Raw genomic sequence first — 9,048 nt, 5'->3', positions numbered from 1 at the left:
TAGAGAGAACAGGAGGGGGCCTAAGGATGGAGTCTTGGGGTATCCTGGCAGAAAGAGGAAGAGGAGCGAAGGAGATGGTGTTGTATGTGACACTAAAAGTGCGCTGAGATAGGTTAGAACCAGGAAAGAACAGAGTCACAGAGGCAAAGTGGAGTTTATTGAGGAGAAGTGGGTGGTCAACTTCGCAAAAGGCAGCAGAAAAGTCCAAGAGTATGAGTATGGAGTACTGACTGTTGGTTTTAGCAGTTAGTAGGTCATTGGTGCAATTGGTGAGTTTTAGTAGGGCAGTTTCAGTGTAATGTTATGGGTGGAAGCCAGACTGTAGAAGATTGAGAATGTTGTTGTCAGCGAGCAGGGGCAGACTGACAACTCATGGGGCCCCAGGGCAATAGGGGATTGTGGGGCTCCTATGTCCTTGCGCAAACTCAAAAAAGCCTATGAAAAAGGTACCAGGGGCATCTCATGGGGCCCCCTACTGACCCCGGGCCCTCGGGTAGTGCCCGAGTTTCCAAATGGTCAGTCCGCCCCTGTCAGCGAGTTAGAAACTCATATGATTGTGGACAATGCATTCAAGAAGCTTGGAAGCATTCTGTAGCAGGGAGATGGGCCTTAAGTCATTCAAACAGGTGGGGTCCAGTGAGGGTTCTTTAGGTATGGGGGTAACCAGTGATTGTTTGAGCGGGGAGGGAAAAGTGCCAGAAGAGAGGTTGAAGAGGTGGGTTAAAGAGTTTAGGATAGAGCAGGAAGGTGGTTTCAGTAATTGTGAGGGGACAGGATCCAGGGGACAGGTGGTGAATTTCCTCAGTAGTAACAGGGTTGAAAGAGGAAAGTTATGAGTGTGGTGTTGGACTTACTGTGTTAGTTGGAGGAGGAAGCTGGATGTTGGATATCTCCTCATGAATTGTGTCGATTTTGTTTTTGAAGTGGTTGGCAATCTCCTGTGCAGTAAGCAAGTTGGTGGGTGGAGGCAGTGGGGGGGGGGGGGGGGTGAAGTAATGAATTCATTGTAGAAAAGAGTTGACGGGGTTGGGATGAGAGGGTCATTAATTACTTCAATTACACCCCTATAGGATGAGAAGGAAGAGAGTGAAAAAGATAGATGGTACAGATTTGAGTTCTAATGTGCACCATTGCTTAGGTTTGAATCATCCATTCTGCCTGTAGGGGTTACCAGAGAGAGATGTGCAAACTGTGGGGAAATATCAGCATCCTCCTACACCAGACAGTTCCAGTGGACAAAGAGTCAACAATTTTTTTTTAATTGGAAAATCCTTATACTGCAGTATCCATCATATTTGGGGGTTTAGACACTTCCCCTTCATCAGAGCGTATGTATTATGTATCTTCAAAATGGCTAGACTCAAATGGATTGTGATAATAGTTGTATATATAAAATTAGATCCCATTACCAGCAGTTTGGGGTACATAATACATACGTCCTGATGAAGGGAAAACATCTGATCCCCTAAAATATGTTGTTTTGCTTATACCACTGATTAATACAAGGTTTTTGATTCTTTAACCACCAAGCTACATTCACACTTCCTAAAACGAGAATGCACGTTCCCGTTGGCTTTCTTTTGCACATCTCTGGGTGTAATTTGGCTACGTGAATGGGCTATTCTATGCACAACAAACATGCCATAGAAGCTCCCATGCCTTTGCAGGCATGGAACATCATGCATTTCTCAACAGCGAATTTGCCAGTTGATCAGTGCCGCCTATCAGTGCCACCTATCAGTGCCAGTCAGTGCCACCTATCAGTGCCATTCAGTGCCGCCTATCACTGTGTATCAGTGCCACCTATCAGTGCCTGTCGGTGCTGCCCATCAATGCCGCCTAACAGTGCCAGTCAGTGCCATCTAACAGTGCCAGTCAGTGCTGCCTATCAGTGCCAATCAGTGCCACCTATCAGTGATGCCTATAAGTACCGCCTATCCAGTGCCATATATGAGTTCTGCCTTTCAGTGCCCATCAGTGATGCCTGTCAATGCCCATCATTGCCACCTACCAGTGCCTCCTCATCAGTGCCCATCAGTGCCACCTGTCAGTGTCCATCAGTGCAGCCTATCAGTGCCCATCACTGCAGGCTCATTAGCGTGTGATGGATTTGGTAAAATGCCTATTTAGTTTCCTATTGAATATATATATATATACGCTATTTCTATAAGTTTTATAAATATTTATTTTTATACTTTAATACATATGTTGTGGGAATATTTTCTGCCTGCTGGGCTTTGTGGTACTATAAGAAATCCTTGCTTAAGAAATGTCTGCTCACACACACTGCCCCCCTCCCACCGTGCCAACTTGTAACAAAGGAATGTTGTTTTCCTATGAGATAAGGCCTGGAAGAAGATCACACCTATACCATGACGGAGATTGTTTTCGTGTGGAAATGACCAATCAAAGTCTAATATAATGCTTATGCTGTTCTCACATGACTCTTGCATCATTCTGCATATATAAGCTCACTTTCTCATTATAATAAACTAGAAGTGTTCATAGACTGAACTTGTGTGTCAGCGTGAGTCTCTTCCAATGTGCGCACATTCCAAAGCTAGCGTCATGAATTAGGACAGGAACAGATAAGCACCGGACGATTTCAGTCCTTAACTAACTCAAGCGCACATCAATGAAGGAGAAAAATCACTTATTTACACATTTTATAACAAAAACTAAGAAAAAACTTTTTTTTTTCAACATTTTCAGTGGTTTTTGGTTTGTTTAAGAAAAAATAAAAAAACCAGAGGTGATTAAATACCACCAAAAGAAAGCTCTGTCTCAAAAAATGATAAATATTTCATATGGGTACAGTGTTGCATGACTGCGCAATTGTCATTCAAAGTGTGACAGCGCTGAAAGCTGGAAATTGGCCTGGGCAGGAAGTGCCCTGTAGGCTAGTGGTTAAACTTGTTGCCCATGGGAATATATTTTGCAGTGTGTTCATATACAGTCTTTTTGAAGAACTCCCATTTCTGTGTTGTGTTCATTGATGCCAATATTCCCTCCCAGTCTAAGTCTTGGAGAGCAGCTCTCAGCCTTGGAAAATTAGCTCTCTTAAAATTGAGCGTTTTTATTATTCCCGTATGTGCTCGCTGTTTACAGCTAACAATAAATGAAATCATGGTAGAAAATGTATTAATGTGGAATGCATGTTCCTTGCCAGGGGCGGACTGACAGCTCAATGGGCCCCCAGGCAATAGGGTATCATGGGGCCCCGGTGTCCTTACCCAAACTCAAAAAAGCCTATGAAAAAAGGTACCAGGGGCATCTCATGGGGCCCCCTACTGACCCCGGGCCCTCGGGCAGTGCCCGAGTTTCCAAATGGTCAGTCCGCCCCTGTTCCTTGCTAAAGAATATTTTATCAAATTGTTATGGGTAAGGTTCCACTTTAAGTCATCTTAATCAATGTGCATTTTTTACACAAAACTAGATATTAAAACTAGGGGAGCTGTTGCTTCTTATGCATGTACCCAGCAGTAAAAAAATCTTGTCAGGTTCGTATTCTACTCTCCCAAACAAAACGACTTGACTTTAGATATATTCTTTGTTCTAGAATTTTATTGGGTTTTTAACAGAGATGGATGACATAGCAGACATAAGATTGATTTTGACATATAAAGGAAAGAGAATATACAATAGTTCGGATTGGACACATAGCACTCATATTAAGATCAAATTATATATACAATATAAAAAAGGAGAAAAAAAAGAAAAAGTCCTCAATGATTACATATTAAACAAATAGTGAAAAATTAAATAGAAAAAAAAAAGATTTCAGGTTAATGAAACCAAAGTACTAAGTAAAAATGAAGGTGGCAATGGAATGTATTGATATGAACCAGGTGAAGATCAAAGATAAAAAAAATAAAAAGTAAAGGTAATTAAAGGTAAAGATTACCTATACATGGATTGGTTTAATAAAAAAAATGCTAATAAGAGATAATATAAAGATAAATTAACAGGAAACATAAAGGAAAAAAAACAAAAACAAAATGTATTTAAAGAAACGTGTTTGCCACTTCTTACTACATAATAATATCTCAAAACTGCTTGTTACTTTTTTATTTTTGCATCTATTCTATGTTTTCTACATATTTTATAGCTACTTCCAATAATTTTACAATTAGAGCACTTTAACAAATATAGAAAACAGACTGTAAAGGAATGAGCTTCACACTTTTATTTACATACAAAGAAAATCATGTTATACAGGTCATTTTAGATTTCTAGAATGTAGAGTTTATCCGTAGGTGGAAAAGAAAAGGTCTAATTTGCTCCAACATGAAAATAAAATAATGTTTTGATCTTCAAAGGCAACCAGATAATATTGTTTATTAACATTCTTGTTGTTTACTAAAATTATTAGTAGTCATTGATTTATGTAGAGATAAACCATACCTTGCCAATTGTAAATGTCTGCAACAAATACACTAAAAAGACGTAAACCAAAAAAGAACAATTTGAAGAATTAGGAAGGCTTCATCCAGTCAAGACTCTATTTTGTGTTATTGGTTGATATTAGTGGTTGACCCACTCCACTGGTTTTTACCATTACTTGGTAAACAGGGATGGCAGCTGTAGGGTATGCATCTGATCCATAGGAAGGCAAAAAGGTCCAACTTGCTCCATCATGAGTACCAAATAGTGTCTCAATCTACCAAAGCAATCAGATAACCCTCTACGTTAAGGTTCCACAATGTGATTTGTTGATATTAGTATCTATTCATATACTGTACATCATTAAAGGTAAACAGTATATTGTCAATGTTAAATGTCCAAAACAAATATACTAAATATTGGAATATTTCAAAGAACTATGAGGGCCTCATACAGTTGTCAGTGACAGATTGATATTGGTAATTAACTCACCCACTTGTTTTTACAATCACTTGAGGGCTTCAACAGCAGCATATTTCTTGGTCTTCTCACTAACACCACTGCTGTGAAGCCAAGAAAGACACTGTTTTTCCACCAGTTTCAGAGTAAGGCCATTTAGCTGGAACAAGTAGATGTAGAGACTTAGACAGAGACCTTGCTAGGGTGTAGATACAGTATATTTGGGGGTGAGTTGTGGTGGTCTGACCCCTAAAATAACCCCTCTTGTTAACAATCCAGGTTATTAGAACTTTTATGTCTTGGCACATGTTGGAAGACCATGCCACATTTCCAGACATATCTCTTTTAGTTTTGAATTGCTTGCTATGATAAAGGCTGAGTGGAGTAATGTGGGAGCGTTCGTTACAATGCTGTTCAATACTTTCCATGGACTGCCTTTAGGCTGGGATTCAGATGCAGTAAAGCAAGCACTTACAAATAACATCACATAACAGAATAGGAAGAGGACCATACTCTTGACAACATTGAAGTGGACCTCTAAATGTGGGTTTTTAAAGCTTGTTCCACTGCTTTTCATCTGCATGCTGTGCATCCAAAGAGAACAAATTAATAGACTGACTGCAATACAAAATATTATGAATGGGAATAAGGAGGGCACAATGAAGATTATCAATTGGTTGAGACCATTTAGTATCAGAATATCATGACTGGTCATATTGTTCATGGCACCAACTGTTGTGTTTTGTAGCTCTACATATGCAATGCACCAACCAGCTGGTAAACTGAAAATCAGGGATATCACAAGAGAAGCCATCAAAAACCAAGGGACTAGTCTGGAGATTCTGGGCTTCAGGAAGATGAATAATTTATGGCTGAAGTTTGTAATCTTCACACAATAAAATACACAGAGGACAGTGGTGATCCAGAAGTTGGCGAGGATCAAAAACATACCCATTACTGAAATTGCTGAGAGAAAAGCATATAATCGAATCAACCAAGGAAAATACAATAAAAGTAAATAATATACCAAACTGAAGAGCATACGAAAGCTTCTGAAAATCCCCAGACAGATGAGGATCTTGTCACAGGTGCCCAGAGTTTTCAGCTCCTTCCATTTCCTCAGGTAAACAGAAACAATAAAGACATTTATCTTGATTCCCACAAAGCACACAGCAAACAGGACAGCTGTAAATATCTTCTTCAGAATGAATTCCATAGTATGAAATGAAATCTTCCTTCCCAGACAGATACTGTGTGTAGAGACTTGACTGTAGAGTCCTGTAAAAGGCTGTGTGTAATGATCAGGATACGCTGAATGTTATATAGAGAACTCGCTCCTGTCGCTCATGCAAATTTAAGAAAAGTGTTTAATTTGCATGAATTGCTGTCTCCATGGAAAATATGATAGATTGAAGATGATTTAGAAAGTTGCAGTCTGTCAGAGCTGTGTTTGCCACTTGTAAATTTGTCCTTGTTACTTATATAGAAAACATAGGTCTATAGGAAATAGACCCAGCAAATTCCAATAACTGCAACATAAGTGTCATGTAGAATAAAAAAGCTTAAAGCCCAACACTGGACAAAAAATGTAGTGGGGCTGTGCCCGTACTACATGGGTTAACTGCTCATTTTTGTCTAGGGGATTTTAGAAAAAAGAAATATACTTACCTTATCCTCCAATCCCCCAAGCACAAGATAGGTCCAGCACCCCAGTGCTCGAGTGGCCTTGAGTTGTTTACTGTTCCTGATGTTATCAAGCCGTGAGCAGGCTCCATAGACCAGGACCAATCCACCGCTGGACCATGGGGATGCGCCTTTTTCCAGTGGAACGAAGGATCAGGTAAGTATAAGCTTTCTTCTCAGCCCTAGACAGCAGTTGCCCCATGAAGAGCGGGCACGGCTGCATGGTAAAACTTTTTCTCTGCCCACAGTTGGGCTTTAAAAGAAGGATGAACCTCATGGACTATTTGGTCTTTTTTGGCCATCACCCTTCTATGTTTCTCTGTTATTGCCTGCTTAACAATTTCCTTCAATAAAGCGTCATTAACACTAGGCATCAGCTGATGTTCTTAGAAATTTTTACAGCAATCTGATTCATCCCCAGCTAAACTTGTACGCCCCTTGAGGGTTAGGAACTGATGTGAATGTACAATATATATGTAAAGCGCTGTGTAAATTGATGGCGCTATATAAGTACCTGAAATAAATAACTTGCTGAAGAATCTCTAAATAGGCTCCTTTCAAAGCTTCCCCCTCATCCCCCTCATAGTCCATACCTGTGGCCACATCCTTTGATGCCTCTGATGCCTTTCATCCCTATTGGACTTAAAGTGTTACTAAACCCAGGACCCTGCATTCACTATATCTGGTCTCCCACAGCACACAGAACATAGAAAACGCAATTATTTTAGTAAATATAAACAGCTAAATGTCTTTTCTCATCAGCAGTTGGAGAAATCTTGTGACTTCTATTAGTGTCCAGCAGAGCACGGGTTAAAGCTTGTAGGAGGAGTTTTCTTTCTGCTCTAGGAGGATGCAGCACCCCTGACCTCTGTCTGGACAGTGCTGATTGGCCCTGTGCTGATCACATGCACTCTCCCAAGGAAAAAAAAAAACCTCTCTAGCAATACACACCAAACTGAGCATGTGCAGAATGTCTCCACACAATATGTCTTATCAGGATATAAGAGGTGGACACTGGAAGAAGGGGAGGATCAGAGAAGTCAGGATCAAACAACATTTTTATACAATGCAGAGGATTAACTCCTTAGGTTTCACAGTGAGTATAACAAGCATGCTGATTTTACAAGTAACACTTGTATTTGTAGAGGTCACCTACATAGAGGAGGAACCTCTATGTAGAGGATAGATCTCTATGATTAAGCCCAATAGGGATGAAATGCTTTGGAAAATGTTTATCTTGCCTCACTCTGTCATAGATCAACATACCGGGAAACCTGCTGGGTCTCACCCAGCAATACTGGCTTGTTTTCCCTGTTCCTGGCTCTCTGGTTTGATGAAAAAATCTCGGCCCCTGCCCTTAATTGGAGGTGCAGGGGTGGTGAGCCACTGTAGGTTCACAGAGGAGTGTAGCACCCATCCCCTTGAGGGCCCGCTAATTAGGTCTCTAGGTTCTTTCCCAATAAATCTACCCGCAGCCAGGCCCACAGACACAGTACATTTTTGGCTCAGTAATCAGACTAGGGGTATGCTTTTTATGTTTTTTTGCAAAACTCGAACTTGGATGGGTGCAGAGTGACTGTGGGATATTCCATCAACTTTAAAGCGGTAGAAAACCGCATAATAAAACCGCATAACCCTGCAAGGTAATGGTATAATGTGGTAATACGCATTGCATACCAGCACATTATGAAGGACTTACCTTGAAATGAAGCTCTCCAGCGCAGTGCTGTCACGGCTCCCATTGGCTTCCATCTTCATCCAGTCTTCCTTCCGTGTTCGCGATCTCTGGTCGGCTTACTGGCCCAGCCACGATGACATCACTCCCGAGCCTGCGCATGGAAGTCTTGGGACATGGCACAGTGCTCTGAAGGAACGGCATGGGTGTGCCATTCCTTCAGTGCCCATGTGCCGAATATCTAAAAGGGCTAATATCTCCTAAACAGTTCACATTTAGGAGATATTAATTTTACCAACAGGTAAGCTTTATTAAAAGTTTACCTGTAGGTAAAATTATTAAAGAAGAGTTTACTACCGTTTTAAAAAGGACCCCTATCTTCCTCCTGAGAATCCCCTAAAACATGTTGTTTTGCTTATACCTCTGATTAATACAAGGATGTTGATTCTTTAACCACTTCATGTCCAGACACTTTTACCCCCTTCCTGTCCAGGGCAATTTTCAGCTTTCAGCGCTATCACACTTTGAATGACAATTGCGCGGTCATGCAATACTGTACCCATATGAATTTTTTACCATTTTTTTGAGACAGATAAAGCTTTATTTTGGTGGTATTTATTCACCGCTGGGAAATGTCCAAACATTTTTTAAAAAAGTGTTTTTCTTATAAAATTTTGCAAATAAATAATCTTTCATCATAAATCTTGACCAAAATTTATTCTGTTATATTTTTAGTGAAAAAAAAAATAATCCAAATTAGTTTATAACCAAAAATTATAATTTTTAAACATTTTTTCTACATTTTTATTTTATTTTTTTATATTATTATTTATGGTTTTTTTTTTTTT

Source organism: Staurois parvus, unplaced genomic scaffold (genome assembly GCF_062004578.1).
Source record: "Staurois parvus isolate SC_StPar_1 unplaced genomic scaffold, SC_StPar_1.0 ptg002181l, whole genome shotgun sequence".
In the NCBI taxonomy this organism is placed as follows: domain Eukaryota; kingdom Metazoa; phylum Chordata; class Amphibia; order Anura; family Ranidae; genus Staurois; species Staurois parvus.
Note: the sequence above shows the minus strand (reverse complement) of the source record.